Source organism: Oncorhynchus masou, chromosome 27 (genome assembly GCF_036934945.1).
Source record: "Oncorhynchus masou masou isolate Uvic2021 chromosome 27, UVic_Omas_1.1, whole genome shotgun sequence".
Lineage (NCBI taxonomy): Eukaryota > Metazoa > Chordata > Actinopteri > Salmoniformes > Salmonidae > Oncorhynchus > Oncorhynchus masou.
In genome coordinates this window covers 24,111,516-24,135,767 of record NC_088238.1, presented here as the reverse complement: position 1 = coordinate 24,135,767, position 24,252 = coordinate 24,111,516, and the positions used below count along the sequence as shown (strand labels likewise).

The window sequence follows — 24,252 nt, the reverse complement described above, 5'->3', positions numbered from 1 at the left end:
GAATCTCTGTTGATTATAATATATGTAATTAATCCAATCCACATTTTTTATTATTGACAATCACGAAAAGAACGTAGCTATGTATTCATCTGGAACTTCCCTGGGGATGCCAATAGTATCCATCTAAACAAGGCTACTCCCATCCTGGTCAAAACTCCTCCTGTGCCTACTTTAGCCTCCTATAACTCTGATGACTAACTCTGTGACAATACAGAGGCGGATGCAAGATGCAAGCAACGATGGTTTAATGAATACAGTTTACAGCAGCAACAGGACAGACAGACTGTACTCAGACGGAATCCGACCCAGGGACTCGGGCGCATCTTCCGATGATAGCGTGCTGTGAAATCCAAGGGAGTGTGTCCGGATGGGTAGGAAGGAGCACAGCAGATAATCCACACAAGGGCGGCGAGAGAAGAGCACGGACACATGACACAACCTCAGGGAAGAAACAACGATCTGACAACAAGAAACACTGGTTACAGAACATATAAAGGGAAGATAAGTGGTTCCAGCTGGCGCAGACAATCAGGCCGAGATTGGGAACCACGCCCACACAAACACGAGAGAGAGAGAGAGAGAGAGAAAGAGAGAGGGAGGCAGTGGATTCATGAACCGTGACAATACCCCCCCCCTAGGAACGCCTCTTGGCGTTCCCAGGCGAATTTACCTGTCGATTGAAATCATCGATAAGGGAGTGATCCAGAATGTCCCTAGCAGGCACCCAACTTCTCTCCTCCGGGCCGTAACCCTCCCAGTCCACCAGGTACTGGAATCCGCGTCCCCTCCTTCTAGAGTCCAAAATACGATTGACAGAAAAGGTGGGTTCCCCCTCAACAAGTCGTGGCGGCGGGGGAACCGGGACCGGCGGGTTAATGGGTGCCTGAAACACAGGTTTTATTTTAGACACATGAAAGGTAGGATGAATTCTCCTATACGCCGGAGGAAGCTTAAGCCGGACCGCCACCGGACTAATGATCCTGGTGACTTTGAACGGGCCGATAAATTTGGGGGCAAGCTTGTTCGAAACGGATCGGAGTGGAATGTTCTTAGTAGAAAGCCACACTCTTTGGCCAACGACGTATACCGGAGGCTTCGACTGGTGGCGATCGGCCTTAGCCTTGGTGCGCGCCCCCACCCGGAGAAGAGTCTCACGGGCTCTGCTCCATGCGTGACGGCACCTCTGGATGAAAGCGTGAGCGGAGGGAACAGTGACCTCGGACTCCGTACTGGGAAAGATAGGTGGCTGGTAACCTAAACTACACTTAAACGGAGAGAGACCCGTGGCTGCCACTGGCAACGAATTGTGAGCGTACTCAACCATAGAGAGTTGTTGGCTCCAGGAAGAGGGATTCTTAGAAACCAAACATCGCAACACTCTCTCCAAATCTTGGTTGGCCCTCTCCGTTTGACCGTTGCTCTGGGGATGAAACCCTGAAGACAGGCTGACACTCGCTCCCAGTAACCTACAAAACTCTTGCCAAAACTTGGACACAAATTGGGGCCCCCTGTCAGAAACTATGTCCATCGGCAGGCCATGTAAGCGAAAGACGTGATCCACGACAGTTACCGCTGTCTCCTTGGCAGATGGTAATTTAGGCAAGGGAATAAAATGAGCCGCCTTCGAGAACCGGTCCACCACGGTCAAAACAACCGTCTTGCCCTGGGAGGGCGGGAGGGCGGTAACAAAATCTAGCGCGATGTGGGACCAGGGTCTCGAAGGGACCGACAGCGGTTGGAGTAACCCATCTGGGGGTCAATTAGAAGTCTTCCCAGTGGCACAAACCGAGCAAGCCAAGACAAAACTGTGAATGTCACGAGCCATCAGTGGCCACCAAAAGCGTTGCTTAACCAAAAAGCTAGTGCGGCTGACTCCTGGATGACACGCTACGTTGGAGCAGTGCCCCCACCGAATAACATCGGACCGACACCCCTCCGGCACAAACAACCGATTAGGCGGGCAACCGGGCGGAGGCGTTACCCCTTCTAAGGCCGTTTTGACCCTCGATTCAACCTCCCATGTGAGTGTGGAGACCACTAGGGTCCCGGGTAGGATGCACTCGGGAGTGGATGGGCGTTCGGAATGGTCAAAAATGCGAGAAAGGGAATCGGGTTTGACATTCTTGGAACCTGGGCGATACGAGAGAGAGAAGTCAAAACGTCCGAAAAAGAGTGCCCACCGCGCCTGCCTGGAGTTGAGTCGCTTGGCGGTTCTGATATATTCCAAATTTTTGTGATCGGTCCAAACTATAAAAGGTACCCCCGAACCCTCTAACCAATGGCGCCACTCCTCCAGTGCTAACTTCACTGCCAACAACTCTCTATTGCCAATGTCGTAGTTGCGTTACGCAGGTGATAACCGATGGGAAAGGAACGCGCAAGGGTGCATCTTGTCGTCAGAAGAGGAACGTTGGGAAAGTACCGCACCTACCCCCACCTCTGAAGCGTCCACCTCCACCACGAACTGACGCGAGGGATCGGGAGCTATGAGGATGGGAGCCGAAACAAAGCGGCTCTTGAGTTTGGCGAATGCAGCCTCGGCTGTATCGGACCACCTGAACGTCACTCTGGGGGAGGTTAAGGCGGTAAGAGGAGCGACTATCTGGCTAAAGTTGCGAACGAAACGCCGGTAGAAATTGGCGAATCCCAGAAACCTCTGTAGGGCCTTACGGGAATCTGGGCTTGGCCAATCCACCACAGCCTTAACCTTGTCAGGATCCATGCGAATACCTTCAGTCGAGACGATGTAACCTAGGAATGGAACGGATTGTGCATGAAAAATGCATTTCTCCGCCTTGACAAAAAGTCCATTCTCCAACAACCTCTGAAGCACTCGTCTGACGTGCTGAACGTGTTCCTGGAGAGAAGAAGAAAAAATCAGTATGTCATCCAGGTAAACATATATGAACTGATCAATCATATCTCTCAGCACGTCATTGACGAGTGCCTGGAAAACCGCTGGGGAGTTGGATAGCCCAAAAGGCATGACCAAATATTCAAAGTGCCTGCTCCCTGTAACCTTTCAAAGGCTGAGGACATCAACGGTAAGGGATAGGTATTCTTCACTGTGATGTTATTCAACCCACAGTAATCAATGCAAGGATGCAGAGATCCGTCCTTCTTCCCCACAAAGAAGAACCCCGCCCCCGCTGGAGAAGAGGAAGGACGAATGAATCCAGATGCCAGAGAATCAGAGATGTATCTCCATAGCCTCCCTCTCAGGAACAGAGAGTGAATATAACTTGCCTTTAGGCGGAGACTCACCTGGCAATAATTCTATTGCACAGTCATAGGGACGATGCGGAGGAAGAGAAGCAGCACGGGACTTACTGAACACCTCCTTCAGGTCGAGGTATTCAACAGGCACGTTAGACAAATCCACTGCCTCCTCTAGAAACACAGAATCAGACACAGACGAACAAGCAGACACTAAACAGGACTCAAGACACTTGTTACTCCACATGGATATAGAGTTATGACCCCAGTCAACTCTGGGGTTGTGTTGGGTGAGCCAAGGGTGGCCGAGAACTAATGGTGCAAGGGGTGAGTCCATGAGTAGGAATGATAGTGTCTCAGTGTGATTGCCAGAAGTGATGAGTGTGATAGGTTCAGTGGTGTGAGAAATGTTGGGGAGTTCTTGACCACTGAGAGCGTTGACGGATATCTTGTACGTGAGTGAGGTGATAGGAATCTGGAGTTTGTGAGCGAGCTTGAAGTCCATGAAATTACCCTCTGCTCCTGAGTCCAGTAAGGCTTGGGTGTCGTGCGTGTGGGTGGCCCATCTTAGTCTTACCGGGAGGAGAGTAGATGATGAGGTCTTCTCTGTGGTGACACCACCCGATAGTAGCCTCATGCTTACTACCGGGCCTGATCTTTTACCGGGCAGGAGTGGATAAAGTGGCCCGCTCTACCACAGTAGAGACAGAGTCCTTGGGATCTCCGCCTCTCCCTCTCTTCCCGGGAGAGGCGAGCTCTCCCCAGCTGCATGGGTTCGTGAGCGGAGGCTGAACTGGCCGTTTTCCCGCCGCTGGCATGCCAGCCCTCCGTGTCGTTATACGGTCTGTTAGGGCATGCTCGGCGGCCAATACGACTCAGACGAGCGTCGACCCTCAAGGCTAGTTCCACTAGTCCATTTAAACTCCTGGGAAGGTCCAGAACATAAATCTCCTCCTGGATCCGGTCCTCCAGCCCATGCAGGAACATGTCCCACTGCGCCTCCTCGTTCCACTGACACTCTGCGGCCAGAGTGCGGAATTGGATGGAGTATTCCGATACTGAACGGTCTCCTTGGCGAAGGTCAGCGAGTAGTCTGGCCGCCTCCCTACCCGCCACGGCCCGATCGAAGACCCTTCTCATCTCCTCGGAGAGTGTCTGGAAAGAGGTGCAGCATGGGTCCTGGTTCGCCCACACCGCCGTTCCCCAAAGAGCCGCTTTGCCTGATAGCAGTGTGAGTACGAATGCTACCTTAGACTGTTCACGGTTGAAGGTCCGTGGCTGCAACGAGAAATGCATGGAACATCTCGTAAGAAAAGCTCTGCAATAGTCAGGATCACCTGAATAACCCTCTGGTGTCGGTAGCCGTGGCTCTAGCTGGGAATCCGGCTCTGGCGGGGCGGGTTGAACTGCCGGTGTAGGTGGCGCAGCGGAACCCCTCAGATGTTGCAATTGTTGGGTCAGCTGGGATACCTGCGTCGCAAGGGCTTGTACTGCCCGACCTGTGCTGGAGATGTTCTCCTCTTGTTGATCCATTCTCGTGATACTGCGGGAAATGAATTCGGTCAGACTCGTTGAACTCGCTGCATCCATGGTCGGGTCAGATCGTTCTGTGACAATACAGAGGCGGATGCAAGATGCAAGCAACGATGGTTTAATGAATACAGTTTACAGCAGCAACAGGACAGACAGACTGTACTCAGACGGAATCCGACCCAGGGACTCGGGCGCATCTTCCGATGATAGCGTGCTGAGAAATCCAGGGGAGTGTGTCCGGATGGGTAGGAAGGAGCACAGCAGATAATCCACACAAGGGCGGCGAGAGAAGAGCACAGACACATGACACAACCTCAGGGAAGAAACAACGATCTGACAACAAGAAACACTGGTTACAGAACATATAAAGGGAAGATAAGTGGTTCCAGCTGGCGCAGACAATCAGGCCGAGATTGGGAACCACGCCCACACAAACACGAGAGAGAGAGAGAGAGAGAGAGAGGGAGGCAGTGGATTCATGAACCGTGACAAACTCAAGCTGGTTGGACCAATAACACCGGGGCGCACGTTCCTAACCACCCTTTTGTTAGTGTCTGTCGTATGCGTCCTTTGCTGGTACAAGCCCACCATACATCAGTTATAGGTGCTGTGCGGTTAAGAATTTTCTCCTGTACTTCCAAACCTAAGTCAGTCACATTAATAATTGCCTTACAGCCATTAAAATCACCTACGTTCTTGGTGCCCTTCTTGTATCTATAATACTAGTGCTCATCAGGAGTTAAAGTGAACCGATGTGGGTTGATCGAGTACTTCAATCTGGCCAACTAAATCCCTGTGAAGTTATTTGTTTTAGAGGAAATTATTTTACCTCTCTGGGATTGTAACAGATTTCCTACTCTTCGTCTGAAGAGGTGTAGCAAGGATCGGACCAATACGCAGCGTGGTAAGTGTCCATGTTTTAATAGAAAAGACTGAACATGACACAAATACAAAATAACAAAGTGAAATAGTCCCGTGTGGCACAAACACTGACACAGGAAACAATCACCCACAAAATACTCAAAGAATATGGCTGCCTAAATATGGTTCCCAATCAGAGCCAACAAAAACACCTGCCTCTAATTGAGAACCAATCTAGGCAACCATAGACTTACATAAACACCAAGATGGAAACAACCCCATAAATCTACAAAAAACAATTTGACAGTACAAACACCCTAGATGAGACAAAAACACACATACAGTGGGGCAAAAAAGTATTTAGTCAGCCACCAATTGTGCAAGTTCTCCCACTTAATAAGATGAGAGAGGCCTGTAATTTTCATCATAGGTACACTTCAACTATGACAGACAAAATGAGGAAAAAAAATCCAAATTTTTCCAGCCCAAGAGTGGAGTCGCAAAAAGCACAAATAGAGAAAAAATAATCACTAACCTTTGATGATCTTCATCAGATGACACTCATAGGACTTCATGTTACATAATACATGTATGTTTTGTTTGATAATTCATGTATGTTTTGTTTGATTGTTTTATATAAATATGAACTATCTGAGTTTACATTGGTGCGTTACGTTCAGTAGTTCCAAAACATTCCACGTTCGCACGTTTAGTACACAATCCAAAATCTCGACGCACCGGCAAGTCCATGGAAAAGTTCAGATGAACAGTTATATTACAGTTTGTAGAAACATGTCAAACGAAGTATAGAATCAATCTTTAGGATCGTTTTATCATAAATCTTCAATAACGTTCCAACCGGAGAATTACTTTGTCTTCAGAAATGCAATGGAACAGAGCTCGCCCTCACGTGAACGAGCATCACGAGCTCGTGGCACTCTGCCAGACCACTGACTCTAAGAGTCCTCATTCCCCCCTCCTTCACAGTAGAAGCTTCAAACAAGGTTCTAAAGACTGTTGACATCTAGTGGAAGCCTTAGGAAGTGCAACATGACCAATATCCCACTGTATCTTCAATAGGGCATGAGTTGAAAAACTACAAACCTCAGATTTCCCACTTCCTGGTTGAATTGTTTCTCAGGTATTTGCCTGCCATATGAGTTCTGTTATACTCACAGACATCATTCAAACAGTTTTAGAAACTTATGAGTGTTTTCTATCCAAATCTACTAATAATATGTATATATTAGCAACTGAACCTGAGTAGCAGGCAGTTTACTCTGGGCACCTTTTTATCCAAGCTACTCAATACCCCCAGTCCCAAAGAAGTTAATGTTTAGCTTAGATCCGACATCTTGACGTTCTTTGACTCCTTATTCTGTAAATCACTCATTCTTGATGGTCAGTATTTTATATTGTTTGTCTTTTGTTTACTTCTTATCAATGACAACAGCGTCACATAATTAGTATCGGAAGATGGTGGATCTGGATGAATCCGAAAGATGACCAAAACTATGATGCAGCTCAGAGTCCCTAATTTTCCAAAAACCCACCAACCCTCTCCTGCCCTTAGTTGGTCTGCTAGGTACCACCCCATACTCACACTTCTAGGAGCACACACAGTGATGAATGGTCGGGATAGGGAATCTTCGTTAACTTCTTGCGTCGAGCAATCCCGGATCCGGGATCCTATTTATAGCCTCAAGCTCATTAGCATAACGCAACGTTAACTATTCATGAAAATCGCAAATGAAATGAAATAAATATATTTGATCTCAAGCTTACACTTTTGTTAACAACACTGTCATCTCAGATTTTCAAAATATGCTTTTCAACCATAGCTAAACAAGCATTTGTGTAATAGTGTTGATAGCTAGCATAGCTATAAGCCTAGAATTCAGCCAGCAACATTTTCACAAAAACAAGAAAATCATTCAAATAAAATAATTTACCTTTGAAGAACTTCAGATGTTTTCAATGAGGAGACTCTCAGTTAGATAACAAATGTTCAGTTTTTCAAAAAATATTATTTGTGTAGGACAAATCGCTCCGTTTTGTTCACGTTTGGCTATGAAAAAAACCTGTATCCAGTTATAGCCTCAAGCTCATTAGCATAACCTAACGTTAACTATTTATGAAAATCGCAAATGAAATGAAATAAATATGCTATCTCTCAAGCTTAGCCTTTTCTTAACAACACTGTCATCTCAGATTTTCTAAATATGCTTTTGAACCATAGCAAAACAAGCATTTGTGTAAGAGTATTGACAGCTAGCATAGCATTTAGCGTAGCATTTAGCGGGCAACATTTGCACAAAAACCAGAAAAGGATTCAAATAAAATCATTTACCTTTGAAGAACTTTGGATGTTTTCAATGAGGAGACTCAGTTACATAGCAAATGTTCAGTTTTTCCTGAAAGATTCTTTGTGTAGGAGAAATCGCTCCGTTTTGTACATCACGTTTGGGTACCAAAACAAAAAGAAAATGCAGTCATCAAAACGGCGAACTTTTTTCCAAATTAACTCCATAATATCGACTGAAACACGGCAAACGCTGTTTAGAATCAATCCTCAAGGTGTTTTTCACATATCTCTTCATTGATATATCGTTCGTGGAAGCCTGCTTTCTTCTCTGAATCCCATGGAAAAATACTTGCAGCTGAGGTTTGCGCACAAATTTCGGCGCAGGACACCGGGCGGACACCTGGTAAATGTGGTCTCTTATGGTCAATCTTCCAATGATATGCCTACAAATACGTCACAATGCTGCAGACACCTTGGGGAAACGATAGATCGGGCAGGCTCATTCCTTGCGCATTCACAGCCATATAAGGAGACAATGAAAAACAGAGCCTCAAAAATCCTGCTCATTTCCTGTTTGAAGTTTCATCTTGGTTTCGCCTGTAGCATCAGTTCTGGGGCACTCACAGATAATATCTTTGCAGTTTTGGAAACGTCAGAGTGTTTTCTTTCCAAAGCTGTCAATTATATGCATAGTCGAGCATCTTTTTGTGACAAAATATTGCGCTTAAAATGGGCATGTTTTTTTATCCAACAATGAAATAGCGCCCCTATAGATTCAAGAGGTTAAGGAGGCAACCCCCGGACCCTGTTGGCAGTCAGTTCTTCTCCTACCTCTGTGTGTGATCAGCAGTGCTTGTATGTGTTCCTACCTCTTTGCAGTGGGTAACGTAGACCCAAGTGACTCTCTCAGCTATTCTAATGTCAAAGGCGGTGGTTAACAGAACCTGGTATGGGCCTTCCCAACGGGGCTGCTTCCAGTCTTTTTCCCTCAGGGACTGGATCCACACCCAGTCTCCTGGTTGGATTGAGTGAATCACCTTCTCCTGTAATGCACCTGTTGGACACAAAATCTTGGACATACGGGTATGGCTAACAAACAGTCTTCTCATGTGTTCTGCTAGTATATCTTCAACTTCTATGCCTACTTGTTCTGGTCTCCATAACTCTGGCATTCTATATGGTCTACCTGATTAGCTAAAATATAATCCATTATTTAAAGAGATAGATCCTAGTAAACCAACTCTAGGGATAATATCTGGACTTAATATTTTAGCTACCCTAATCGTGTCCACCAAGTAAGTTGGGAACGCTTCTCCCCATTTGCTATATTTATCTATTATATATTTTTTAAGTAGTTTGTTATCCCATAGGCCACAAAGTCTTTCCTAACCTGCAGTGTTTCCTAACCTGCTCTACCCCCTGCTCTACCATCCTTCCTCCCTGTTGACACATGGCTCTATACAACTGAGCATGTGTAATAGGTTTCCCAGATGTATTTACCATACCTCTGTGGCAGAATTCTCAACTGGGGCTGCTTTCTTTGCCAAAACCTTGGAGAATTGCACTGTGCATCTCTTTCTCTAATTACACCACCTCTACCAAGTGGTCAAAGTGGGAATAATCTCTTTAATGGCCTCTGGCTTTCTGTGGGGGTGACGGCCACATTCTACAGAGTCATTGTATCTCTTCTCAACAGATTAACTGGACATAACCTGGAGTTAAGGACTGGAATGCATGCCTGCCCTCCCGACATCTCATGTTTTATTACCAATGGATCAGACAGTCTTTCCACTGTCTGATGTCCGGAAGCTGAACGACCAAAATCTTTTCCCCATTTATTCTTACTCCTTCAGGCTTAAGATATGTCCTAAATACTTAATATAAGTCTACCATAATTAAAACTTATTCTTAATAACTTTATAACCTTATTCAATAAAAAAATATATGATAATATTATCATGTCAATTTTACCACCTCCTTGTGTTAAATTTCACACGAAAATTAAATGTTACATTAGATTTCACACAAATATATCATCTATATATAACAACAGCTAACTACCTAAGGGAAAATAAAACTTAGCTAGGTAATTTATAAAAATACTACTACGGGTCAAAAGATAAAAATAAAATTTCAAATAACATAATCAGATCGAAATCACTACTCTGAAACACTCCACAAAGAAAAATGATTGTACCCTTATGGTCATAGGAAGATAAACTTAAGAAGCCTACCCTTAGTCAAAGGCTATGCCCTTTCCATCTTCTCATTGGTTCAAATTACAAATATGTCTAAGAACTTTAAACTCCATCATAATTATCAATTACACAAATGACTTTAAAATCAGTATTACAAATGACCTTAAATTAATTATTCAAATGGATTTCCAATGAGGTTGATCAAACCACAAAGGAAAGTCATGACAGAGGTCATAGGTCACACTAACCCTTCAAAGAAGTGTTTCTTACTATATTAGACAAATTAAAGAAAAACCATCAAACATTTTCTACATGTTGTATCCCAGGTTCCCAGAACAGTCCTTTATCAAAAGAAATCACGTGTTTTATTAAAACTCAGAAAATAAAACATATAAAATTCCATGTGTGTGCGTGTCCCTTTAAGATATCGTGGCTGTCACGAGTCCGACCGAGGGTGGTTCCCTTTCCCAGGCGGGTGGCGCTCGGCGGTCGTCGTCATCGGCCTATTAGCTGCCACTGATTGTCTTTCCTCCCCCTCCTTGTATGTTTAGTGGTAGCACCTGTTTATGTTTAATTAGTTTGTCTTTATTAGACAGCCGGCCCGCCTGGTTGTTGTGCGGGATTATTTCAATGTAACCTTCGGCTCTGTTGTAGAGGTACGTGTTAGTACTTGGTCGTGTATTTTTTTGTTGTACATTTTGATTCCCTGTGTTTGGGAACGTACCTATTGTGAGCACCCTGTGGTGCGTTGGTGCTATTAAAGACGCACAGCATTGAACTCTCTGTCTCCTGCTTTTGACTCCACACCCACGACACCCGGAGCATTACAGAATCCCGCACCTAAAAATTGAATGGAGTCAGCAGGAGCAGCAGCCAACCTTCTCCCATCGATGGAGGAACGGGTTCTCCACCACACCACCGTTCTCCATCGGATCGGATCCGCGATGGATCAAGTGATGGAGAGAATGGACCGATGGGAGAGGAGTGGTCTCCTCTCTCCACCTTCGGCACCCACTGTTCCGGACTCCCCATCTCCCGACTCCAACACCCTCCGTCTGACGCTACCGAGGGCTTATGATGGAGCGGCGGCGGGTTGCCAGGGGTTTCTGCTTCAGCTGGAGCTATACCTGGCCACCATCAGACCCACTCCCTCAGGAGCAGAGAGGGTGAGTGTCCTCATCTCCTGCCTCACGGGTCGTGCTCTGGAGTGGGTGAACGCAGTCTGGAATGGCCCAGACTCAGCGCGGGAGCACTACCCAGAGTTTTCCCGCCGCTTCCGTGCCGTGTTCGATCACCCTCTAGACGGCCGAGCGGTGGGAGAACGACTATTTCATCTCAGGCAGGAGAGGAGGAGCGCCCAGGATTACGCGCTGGAGTTCCGGACCTTGGCAGCAGGATCAGGGTGGAACGACAGGGCCCTTATCGACCACTACCGGTGTAGTCTCCGAGAGGACGTCCGCCGGGAGTTAGCGTGTCGGGACACCACTCTGTCACTGGATCAGCTGATTGACATGTCCATTCGACTGGATAATCTGCTGGCTGCTCGCGGGCGTTCAGAGAGGGTCCTGTGCGTTCCACCACCGAGCCCCTCCGCTCCCATTCCGATGGAGTTGGGAGGGGCTGCGCCGAGGGGTACCGGAGGAGGAGGCTCCCTCTGCACCAGCTGTGGTCGGAGAGGACACACGTCTGATCGGTGCTGGGGGGGTCTGTCTGGGAGTAGAGATGGCAGGCGGAACGCTTCTCGGTCACCCCAGGTGAGTCAGCATCAAACTCACCCAGAACCCCTTGTTGGCCACATGTTTTTCTTAACTTTTTTCCTTCACTTTTTTCCCTCTTCCCAGCATAGGGCGCTAGTCGATTCAGGCGCAGCTGGGAACTTTATGGATCGCGGACTCGCCCTTAAGTTAGGGGTTCCGCTGGTGCCGATAGATTCTCCTTTCCCCGTGCACTCCCTAGATAGCCGGCCATTAGGGTCAGGGATGGTCAGGGAGACCACGGTCCCACTGGACATGGTGACGCAGGGGAATCATAGGGAGCGTATTAGCTTCTTTATTATTGATTCGCCTGCGTTTCCAGTGGTGCTGGGGACTCCCTGGCTGGCCCGGCACAATCCTAAAATTTCGTGGAGACAGGGGGTTCTCCAGGGGTGGTCAGAGGAGTGTTCTGGAAGGTGTTTGGGAGTTTCCATCGGTGCCACGTCGGTGGAGAGTCCAGACCAGGGTTCCACGGTGTGCATTCCCCCCGAGTATGCCGATTTGGCAATCGCTTTCAGTAAAGTGAAAGCGACTAAATTACCACCTTATCGACCGGGAAGGGATTGTAGGATAGATCTCCAGGTAGACGCTGCGCTTCCCAAGAGTCACGTGTACCCGCTGTCCCAGGAGGAGACGTTGGCAATGGAGACATATGTCACGGAGTCGCTGGGACAGGGGTACATTCGGCCCTCCATTTCACCCGTCTCCTCGAGTTTCTTTTTTGTGAGGAAAAAGGAGGGAGGCTTGCGTCCGTGTATCGATTATAGAGGTCTAAACGCCATCACAGTGGGGTATAGTTACCCGCTACCTCTCATCGCTACGGCGGTGGAATTGTTCCACGGAGCGCAGTTCTTCACAAAACTGGATCTCAGGAGCGCGTATAGTATGGTGCGTATTCGGAAGGGAGACGAGTGGAAAACCGCATTTAGTACCACATCAGGCCACTATGAGTAACTCATCATGCCGTATGGGTTAAAGAATGCTCCAGCCGTTTTCCAATCCTTTGTAGACGAGATTCTCAGGGACCTGCGGGCAGGGAGTGGTTGTTTCCATCGATGACATTCTCATCTACTCGGCCACTCACACCGCACATGTGTCTCTGGTGCGCAAGGTGCTTGGTAGACTGCTGGAGCATGACCTATACGTCAAGGCTGAGAAATGCGTGTTCTCTAAACAAGCCGTCTCTTTTCTGGGATATCGCATTTCCACCTCGGGGGTAGTGATGGAGGGCGACTGCATTAGGGCCGTGCGTAATTGGCCGACTCCGACCACGGTAAAGGAGGTGCAGCGGTTTATGGGTTTTGCCAACTACTACCGGAGGTTTATCCGGGGTTTTGGCCAGATAGCGGCTCCCATCACCTCACTGCTGAAGGGGGGCCCGGTGCGGTTGCAGTGGTCAGCAAAGGCGGACGGAGCATTCAACAAGTTGAAGGCGCTGTTCACTGATGCGCCCGTGTTGGCGCATCCGAACCCCTCTCTAGCATTCATAGTGGAGGTGGACGCGTCCGAGGCTGGGGTGGGTTCCGTGCTATCACAGCGCTCGGGTACGCCACCAAAACTCCGCCCCTGCGCTTTCTTCTCAAGGAAGCTCAGCCCAGCGGAACGTAACTATGATGTGGGGGACCGGGAGTTGCTAGCGGTGGTTAGAGCTCTGAAGGTGTGGAGACACTGGCTTGAGGGGGCTAAGCACCCCTTTCTCATCTGGACCGACCACCAGAATCTGGAGTACATTCGGGCAGCTAGGAGACTTAACCCACGTCAGGCAAGGTGGGCCATATTCTTCACCCGGTTCCGGTTTACTTTGTCTTATAGACCGGGCTCCCAGAACGTAAAGGCTGATGCACTGTCCCGCCTCTACAACACGGAGGAGGGGTCCACCGAACCTACTCCCATCCTTCCCGCCTCAAAGCTGGTAGCACCAGTGGTATGGGAGGTGGACTCGGACATCGAGCGGGCGTTACGGGCTGAACCCACGCCTCCTCAGTGTCCAGCAGGGCGAAGGTACGTGCCGCTTGGTGTTCGGGACAAACTGATTCGGTGAGCTCACGTCCTACCCTCCTCGGGTCACCCTGGGGTGACGAGGACAGTGGGGAGCCTTCAGGGGAGGTATTGGTGGCCTACGTTGGCTATGGACGTTAAGGGTTATGTCTCCTCCTGTTCAGTGTGCGCTCAGAGTAAGGCTCCTAGGCACCTTCCTAGAGGGAAGTTACAACCCCTCCCCGTTCCACAGCGGCCATGGTCACATCTGTCCATAGATTTCCTGACCGATCTTCTGCCGTCTCAGGGGAACACCACGGTTCTAGTGATTGTGGACCGGTTCTCTAAGTCCTGCCGTCTCCTCCCGTTGCCAGGTATCCCTACAGCCCTACATACTGCGGAGGGATTATTCACCCATGTCTTTCGGCACTACGGGGTGCCGGAGGACATCGTTTCTGATCGGGGCCCCCAATTCACGTCTTGGGTATGGAGAGCGTTCATGGAACGCTTGGGGGTCTCTGTCAGCCTGACCTCCGGTTATCACCCCGAGAGTAATAGGCAGGTGGAGAGAGTGAACCAGGAGGTGGGTAGGTTTCTGCAGTCGTATTGCCAGGATCGGCCAGGGGAGTGGGCACGATTCATTCCGTGGGCTGAAATGGCTCAGAACTCACTACGCCACTCCTCTACTAACGTGTCCCCTTTTCAGTGTGTGTTGGGGTACCAGCCGGTCCTGGCACCATGGCATCCGAGCCAGACCGAGGCTCCTGCGGTGGAGGAATGGGTACAGTGCTCCAAGTAGACCTGGAGGGCCGTCCAGGAATCTCTACGACAAGCGAGTGGACGGCAGAAGAGGAGTGCTGACCGCCACCGCAGTGAGGCCCCGTGTTTGTACCGGGGGACAGGGTCTGGCTCTCGACCCGAAACCTACCTCTCCGCTTGCCCTGCCGGAAGCTGGTTCCGCAGTGTGTAGGGCCCTTTAAAGTCCTGAGGAGAATAAACGAGGTGTGTTATCGATTACAACTCCCTTCCTATTATCGTATTAACCCCTCGTTTCATGTGTCTCTCCTCAGGCCGGTGGTAGCTGGTCCCCTGCAGGACAGTGAGGTGCCGGAGGTCCCCCCCCCCCCTCTGGACATCGAGGGGTCCCTGGCGTACACGATCCGAGCCATTCTGGACTCAAGACGCCGGGTGAAGGGCCTGCAGTACCTCGTGGACTGGGAGGGGTACGGTCCGGAGGAGAGGGGCTGGGTACCGGTGGGGGACATCTTGGATCCATCCATGCTGAGGGATTTCCATCGCCTCCATCCGGATCGCCCTGCACCTCGTCCTCCGGGGCGACCTCGAGGCCAGTGTCGGCGCGCTGCAGGAGCCGCGCGTCAGGAGGGTGGTACTGTCACGAGTCCGACCGAGGGTGGTTCCCTTTCCCGGGCGGGTGGCGCTCGGCGGTCGTCGTCACCGGCCTATTAGCTGCCACTGATTGTCTTTCCTCTCCCTCCTTGTATGTTTAGTGGTAGCACCTGTTTATGTTTAATTAGTTTGTCTTTATCAGACAGCCGGTCCGCCTGGTTGTTGTGCGGGATTATTTCAATGTAACCTTCGGCTCTGTTGTAGAGGTACATGTTAGTACTTGGTCGTGTATTTTTTCGTTGTACATTTTGATTCCCTGTGTTTGGGAACGTACCTATTGTGAGCACCCTGTGGTGCGTTGGTGCTATTAAAGACACACTGCATTGAACTCTCTGTCTCCTGCTTTTGACTCCACACCCACGACACCCGGAGCATTACAGTGGCTCTAAGAAAAATGGAAATCTCACTAAACCCAAAGGAAATAGAACACACCAATCCAAACATAGTATTTCAAAAATATTAACAAATATATATTAACAAATATACACTATTTGTTGTGTGTGGGTATTTGCAAACCCTAGGTTAAAAACAAACAAAACCAAATAATAATGATGATTCCACTGTACTCCCTCAAATCATTCGTGTTAAACTTCCTCAATGTTTATATGTACTTAATTGAACATGCTCTACCCTTAGATACAATTATCCTGGGGAGAAAGAATCCTGTTGTTTAAGAAATCTCAAACCTTTAAAAAGGTGCTGTCTCATCAGCGTAAGAGTCAAAACTAACTTTTTCCCCCCACTCATGGCTACAGTGTTTGCATGCCCCAAAGATCAATACTTTTCAGCTCGTACATTGACGATCTTCCTTCTGTCTGTACAGAGTCTGAAGTTCCAATGTATGCAGATGATACAGTGATAAATGCATGCAAATTAGTAAACAACAAGCTACACAAGAACTCACTACAAAGAAAACAACTAATGCCCCTGAGACATATGTCTATGTATCAGGGGAAGAGCTCCCGGTGGTATCAGATTTTAAGTACTAAGGCATCATACTTGAGTCCAACCTCTCTTTTTAAAGCAAATGAAAAAGGTAACTCAAATAACCAAATTCAACCTAGCTAATTTCCAAAATAACAAACTGTACTTCAAATCTATGATACTCCCCTACTTAACATACTACTTGACTAGTTTGGCCCAAGCTTGCTTTACAACATTAAAACCCATTCAGTCTGTCTGCAAACAGTCTCTCAAATTGCTTGATAGGAAGCCCAATAGCCATCATCACTGTTACATTCTCAGAAAGCATGAGCTCCTGAGTTGGAAAAATCTTATGCAATACACTGACGCATGTCTTGTATTCAAGATTCTAAATGTCCAGGCTTCACCTTCACTCAGTACTTTTGTTAAACAGAAAACCCAAACCTTATGACAGCAGATCCCCAAGGTCTGCCATGAGAGATGACTGTATAGTTCCCTTAAGGAAAAGCACCTTTAGTCAATCTGCTTTCAGTGTGAGAGCTTCCCATGTCTGGAATACCCTGCCATTAGACACACACAACTGTAATTAATGTACACTGTCCCTGTAAAAATACAAATAAACTCAAACTGCAATCCACTTTAACCTCTCTGGGATTGTTCGGGACGCTAGCGTCCCACCTCGCCAACAGCCAGTGAAAGTGCAGGGCGCCAAATTCAAAACAACAGAAATCTCATAATTAAAATTCCTCAACCATAGAAGTATTTTACACCATTTTAAAGATACACTTCTCGTTAATCCAACCACAGTGTCCGATTTCAAAAAGGCTTTTCGTCGAAAGCAGAACACATCATTATGTTAGGTCAGCAACTAGTCACAGAAAGCATTCAGCCATTTTCCAACCAAAGAGAGGTGTCACGAAAGCAGAAATATAGATTAAATTAATCACTAACCTTTGACGATCTTCATCAGATGACACTCCCAGGACTCAATGTTACACAATACATTTATGTTTTGTTCGATCAAGTTCATATTTACATCCAAAACCCTCAGTTTACATTGGCGCCATGTTCAGAAATGCCTCCAAAACATCCTGAGAAATTGCAGAGCCACATCAAATAACAGAAATACTCATCATAAACTTTGATACATGTTTCACAGAGAATTAAATATAAACTTGTTCTTAATGCAACCGCTGTGTCAGATTTCAAAAAAGCTTTACGGCAAAAGCACAATATTCAATCATCTGAGAACAGCGTTCAAGCCACAAAAGCAAGCCATACAGTTACCCGCCAAGTTGTGGAGTCAATAAAAGTCATAAATAGCATTATAAATCTTCACTTACCTTTGCTGATATTCGTCAGAATGCACTCCCAGCACTCCCACAAGAAACGTTTGTTTTGTTCGATAACGTCCATATTTATATCCAAAAACTTCAATTTTGTTTGCTCGTTTAGTTCACTATTCACTAAAGGCACAATGCGCGAATGCAAAATCCAGACGAAAAGTCAAAAGAGTTCCATTACAGTTTGTAGAAACATGTCAAATGATGTTTACAATCAATACTTAGGGTATTTTTATAATAAATCTTCAGTAATATTCCAACCAGACAATAGCGTATTCATTACAGAGGAAAAAGAAGGCATGGCGCGCCCGCGTAGTAAACAACTGATTGGCCACAGCCTAGTCCACTTGTTGAAACAGCTCTTATTCGACTCTCTTCCACAATAGAAGCCTCAAACAACTTTCTAACGAATGTTGACATCTGCTGGAAGCCTTGGGAAGTGCAATCTGCCCCCCGTAGACACAGCATATTGGATAGGCAGACATTTAAATTAAACTACACTTCCTGGTTGGATTTGTCTCAGGTTTTCACCTGCCATATGAGTTGTGTTATACTCACAGACATCATTCAAACAATTTTAGAAACGTCAGAGTGTTTTCTATCCAATACTACTAATAATATGCATATATTAGCATCTGGGACAGAGCAGCAGGCAGTTTACTCTGGGCACCTTATTCAGGCACCTTATTCATCCAAGCTACTCAATACTGCCCCCCAGTCACCAAGAAGTTAATGACCAGACATTGGTCCATGTAATGGAAACAGATTATAATGTTAGTATACATTAACTTCCTTCTCAAATTCACTGGTGTTACCTAAACAATAAAACCAAGAAACAATAATTAGAAACTATCACAAAACTTTTACGATTCAACTATTCAGACCTGAATCCCTTACAGCCAAATATAGCCAGGCAAAAATATAGCCAGGCAAAAATATAACCCCGACTCAAACAACGTTCTGCCTTAGCTCAATCGTAAGATTAAAACCAAACTTCACAACTTTCCCTTCTCTTTCAGCTTCCCACTTATGAAATGTCCAAGACTTTAAAAATAAAAATACATCAGTCAATCCATAAGAATAAAAACACATTTCAGTGGGCACAACTCTATTGCAATTACCTCTCCGCTATTATTATAATTCATTAGATTTAGGCAACTGTCTCTTCTTTGATTCAGTTATTTAAATACGACTCCTATTCTCAATACGTTATTCCAGCAGAACATTTAGGCAACATACAACGTATTACATCGAAATGGCCTCGCTATTATTTTGAATGAATTAGTCTTTCAATCTAACCTAAACAAGCTATTAATACATTCAGTTTATATCTTAAACAAACACTAACGACCGTATCTTTCCAGGCAAAATATACCAATAGTTGAATTACAATCAGAAACCCAGATTATAGCCCATTGGTGCATAGACCGGGATACAAACCCGAGGCTCCCAAATGGCAGGCGAGAATTCTACCACGGAATCACCAAATCTATTTAAATGACGAAGACTCCACATAAATAACCCTATTTATAATTGTCTATAGTTGTACAATCAGGTACGTAATACCGAGACAATTCCCAGAAAATAGCCCTAATTTAACGGTCCAAGTGTTACTCCGGCGATGATTCTCATTACTCTCGCTCTTGTTGTCTCTGTCTCTCTCTTTCTCTCCCGATTGTCGCACCTGTCCTTCCCCTTACCTTTGCAGTTTCGGTGGTTGTGTCCTACTCGGTCACAATGTTTACAGGGAGCCTTACACTCCTGGGCGAAATGTCCTGTCTTATCGCAATTGAAACACTTCCTATCGTCTGATCCTGTCCATTTTTACCCTTCTCTCTTAGGTCCCTTTCCCTTAAAGCCTCCTTTATGCTTATCTACAATTACCCCGATAGTTACTATTCCGTTCTTTCGTTTCTAACTTCGTCACTCTCTCTATCTCCTCAGAATTTAGGAATAATTACTATTGTGACTTTTGATTATTAGGTCTCACATGCACATCATTTTCCCCTGCTGATATCCTTCTTGAAACTTTCTCTCTCTCTTTCTCTACACTTCTTTTCCGGGCTTCAGTCAGCCACACCCTAGCGGTGTCAAGCCCTTCTGCCTGTTGCTTCTCTGTCCGGTCCCCACATACCTTATGTATCTGTTTGATCATTACTTCTAGTTTTTCTATATTTAAACATCCATCAAATTCGTACTTCTTTCTCCATTTCGGGCCAAAATAAATGTTTATTTTATCTTTGGCCTCCATAAATCTCTCATCTCCGGTTAATTCCGGAATCACCTTAGAGGATTTAGCACCCACGTTTATTCAATTACTATTGTTGTTATTCTGGAAAATCTATGTGTGTGTTTTTATAATCTGTTATTACCCTTAATCTATGTGTGTGCTTTTACTTTCTATGATTATAAATACCTCCCGTTAATTTCCTCTAGCATCTTAGAATAATAATTTTCATGACTTTTGATAAATTATTAGGTCTCACACGTATACAACACCAGAACTCGTACGTTCAATAAACTATTTCCCAGGGGTTGTAAGGTCCTGGTTAACATCCTATTTTACCGTTATTTCTTATGACTTTTGACTAGTTAATATATCTATTTTAGACGCAAGTAACTATCTTCTTATCTGCGTTGAAAACTGTCTATGTGTGTGCTTTTTATTTTCTCACTCAATTACTAGAGTTATTTCCCAATGTGTATTCTCTCTATGTGTGTGTACCTCCTTTCATGGAATAATGAGACCTCTTTTGCACCCCTCCGGGTAGATCTCGACTATCCCCACCAGAACTCTTACGTTCACCAGAACTCTTACGTTTGCAGCCTAATATATATTTTGATCAGTTTTCCTCTTAGGTCTCAATATTAGCTACAGATGCCAAGGGTTATTACGGACCTCCCTCCCAGAACTCTTATGTTCGATTTTGATCTATGTCCAATTCCTGCCTTCCATTTGCACAGAATACTTGGTTCCCTTTAAAACATTTTTCTCCACTCAAAATTCTAAAGACAGATCACCAGACATAAACCCCTTTGGATATTTCAGTGTCTAACACCCAGAGTACATTAAAATCCTTTACATTATTTAATCATACAGATATTATCCCCTGAATCCGTGAATAAAGAGCACTGACCTTACTTTTTTGCAGCTGACATTTCAATGTTGGTTGGATCTCGTCACCATTTCTGTTGTATACCAGTTTGCCACCGGTCTGTAAAGAACCCTCCAAATGGGGCCAGGTCTTTAATTTAGGGATATTTCATCTGCCCGTGCATGATTTCAGTGTCTCCATGGACCGACAGAAGCAGGTATTGAGATCCGGCTCGAAGGACCAAGCTGTCACGAGAATTTTCAATCCCAATGATGATAACTAAACAATTATTTAAGCTTTGACCAATCCCCAAGGTTTGTAAGACCCTGGGTTTAATAATAATTAGGCAAAGACTCAGCTTATGCAAAAGGTTGGTTCTTTATTCACGAGAATGTTCTAAAGTCAAAAAATGCAAAGACATGTAATTTTATAACTTCCACCCCCCTACCTACTTACACGCACACACAGACACATAAACAGTAGGTGGGATGTATCTTTCCCCACAGTTCTCATTCCTCATTTATCACTACCAGGCTGGCAGTTCCATCCTCCTGAGATTAGAGGGACCTTGACAGGACCTCCCTTTCCTGTCATAAGTTTTTTAGAGTTCCAACCAGGTCAGGTCATGTATAGTTTAATTGTCCTCTGTATTTTCTTAGTCACACACACACACACATTTCTGTCCCTTACTTGTCTTGACCAAACCTTAATGGAATTAAGTTTATCACTCTATTTATTCATTATACGTGTTACATAATCTAATAATTAAGTTTCAGGGTGGATTTCTTTAGTCATTACCTTAACTTCTTGACGCACCCTTCCCATTAGCGGGATCATTTTCATCAACACCCGCTGAATTGCAGCGCACCAAATTCGAATTAAATTACTAAAAATATTTAATTTTCATGAAATCACAAGTGCAATATAGCAAAACACAGCTTAGTTTGTTGTTAATCCACCTGGCATGTCAGATTTCAATACAGCTTTTCGGCTAAAGCATAACAAGTGTTTATGTAAAAACATCTCTCTCAGTAGACAAAATATTACAAACACCTAGCAGCCAAGTAGATTGGTCACGAAAGTCAGAAAAGCAATAGATTAAATCGCTTAACTTTGATGATCTTCAGATGTTTGCACAGTTACACAATAAATGTTCCTTTTCTTCAATAAAGATGATTTTATATCCAAAATACCTCCATTTGTTTGGCGCATTATGTTCAGAAATCCACAGGCTCGAGTGGTCACGACATCGCAGACGAAAATTCCAAATAGTATCCGTAATGTCCACAGTAACATGTCAAACGTTTTTTATAATCAATCCTCAGGTTGTTTTTAAAATATATAATCGATAATATGTCAACCGGGACTGTCGCTTTTTCAATAGGAGAGGGAGAGACAATGGCTGCCCCACTCTGTTGCGCAAGCAAAACTCTGCGAACACCCAGCTATCCACTGACGCGATGTTATCTTTCTTGCTAATTTTTCAAAATAACAGCCTGAAACTATGTCTAAAGACTGTTGACACCTTGAGGAAGCCATAGGAAAAGGAATCTGGTTGATATCCCTTTAAATGTTGGCAAGGCATCCAATGGAACGGAGAGCTTTCAGGAAAAACAGCACTTCCTGGTTTGATTTTCCTCAGGTTTTCGCCTGCAATATCAGTTCTGTTATACTCACAGACAATATTTTGACAGTTTGGGAAACTTTAGAGTGTTTTCTATCCTAATCTGACAATTATATGCATATTCTAGTGTCTGGGCATGAGAAATAGGCAGTTTCAAATGGGTACGTTTTTTTTATACCCAAAAACGAAAATCCTGCCCCCTACACTCAAGAAGTTAAACATATAAATTCCCTTATCAGAGACCTTGTCTGTATCACCCTCACTCCTGACTAATCTGATGTAGCTGAGCAAGAGCATCCTGCTTTTCCTCATTGGAGAGGCCTGGTGGATTTTGCCATTTCCTACATTTGCAGGTGACCTATCCATGTCTAGGTTTTCTGCTACATGGCTTGTTACATTTCTCTTCTGATAACCTTTCCACATACAATTAACATCAGTGCATAAGAGCTCTCTATTAGCAGTGGCTTGTGTGCACTCCTCAACAGCAAACAAAACAGCAGCTATGTACCTGCAGCACAAGTGCAGTGCCACTGCATAGCCATTATTTGTGTCTCGACACAACCAAGGTTTGTATTGCAGTTCACTGACTCTCTGGCCTGGATCCACTGTGGCTGCCACAAATATGACTGGGCTTTCTTCAGATAAGTCATGGCCTGACGCTCTTTAGATGACCACACACATAGTAATTGTATTCATCAAGTGATTTGTACTCATGTAACACTTCACCAGTGCAGGGACCAGAGGTATTAATTAGGTAATTATATACAGTACCAGTCAAAACTTTGGACACACCTACTCATTCAAGGTTTTTTCTTTATTTTACTATTTTCTACATTGGATAATAATAGTGAAGACATCAAAACTATGAAATAACACATATGGAATCATGTAGTAACCAAAAAAATGTACAAAAAAATACATGTTTTTGATTCTTCAAAGTAGCCACCCTTCACCTTGATAACAGCTTTGCACACGCTTGGCATTCTCTCAACCAGCATCATGAGGTCAGCTTAACCATTGATAGATTATATTGAATGAACAAGGGGAGAAACATATTGCAATTGAAAATCGATTCATGTTTAGATGGAGTATTCGGCTGTTTTGGGCTGCCAGAGCCAGTCTATTGCTAAAAATAACATAAGGTTGTTGGACTTTAAGGAGTAATGGTAACGTTAGGCTCCTTAAAGGACAGATCGAAATATACTAGGGGGGAGGGGCTGGTCCAACTCAAGGTGTCATAAAAAATGCAAATGCAAAGTTACAAATATTTCCACATGACCCTCCTCTTATACTTTTAAATAAATTGAACACCCTCCCCCTCATAGAATTACCTAAAAATAATGTTTACAACCACAAATTACAATAACTGTAGCGACTCAGTGTTTATAAACGTGGATATCAACTTTGCCACTTCAGCATGCTTTTGTGGCACAGTCGATGCCACAGAGGGCTATGGGCCAGAAGGTTGAGGGTTCGCCGACCACCACAGACGAGTTCACATGCACACTGCCACAGTTGACAGGTGTACGGTGTTTCCTCTGACACATTGGTGCGGATTGCTTCCGGGTTAAGTGGGCAGTGCGGCTTGGCTGGGTTGCGTTTCGGAGGATGCACAGCTCTTGACCTTTGCCCCTCCCATGTCTATATGGAAGTTGCAGAGATGGGACAAGACTGGGGGTAAAATATATAAATGCAATTTCATTAGTTACATATGAGGAAATCATATATTTAAATAAATTAATTAGACCTTCTGGATTTCACATGACTGGGACTACAGATATGCATCTGTTGGTCACAGGATCTCATCACAGTATTTTTGTGCATTCAAATTGCCATCGATTAAATGGAATTGTGTTCGTTGTTTGCAGCTTGTTTGCAGCCCATACCATAACCCCACCACCACCATGGGGCACTCTGTTCACAACACTGACATCAGAAAACCGTTCGCCCACACAACGCCATACACGTGGTCTGCGGTTGTTAGGCCGGTTGGACATACTGCCAAATTCTTTAAA

General features: G+C 45.3%; 1 long non-coding RNA gene across 2 annotated transcripts; it reads right to left on the bottom strand.

Annotated features, from left to right (window-relative positions):
* Nucleotides 1-229: 229 nt before the first annotated feature.
* LOC135515853 (uncharacterized) lies at nt 230-3,913 on the bottom strand. Of its 2 annotated transcripts, none has more exons than XR_010451862.1 (2): nt 3,794-3,913; nt 230-340 (listed from the first exon to the last, which is right to left on the bottom strand). It is a non-coding gene; the product is annotated as an uncharacterized LOC135515853 (long non-coding RNA). The 2 variants fall into 2 exon arrangements; XR_010451863.1 differs by lacking the exon at nt 3,794-3,913 and adding an exon at nt 671-1,518.
* Between the last annotated feature and the right edge of the window lie 20,339 nt (nt 3,914-24,252).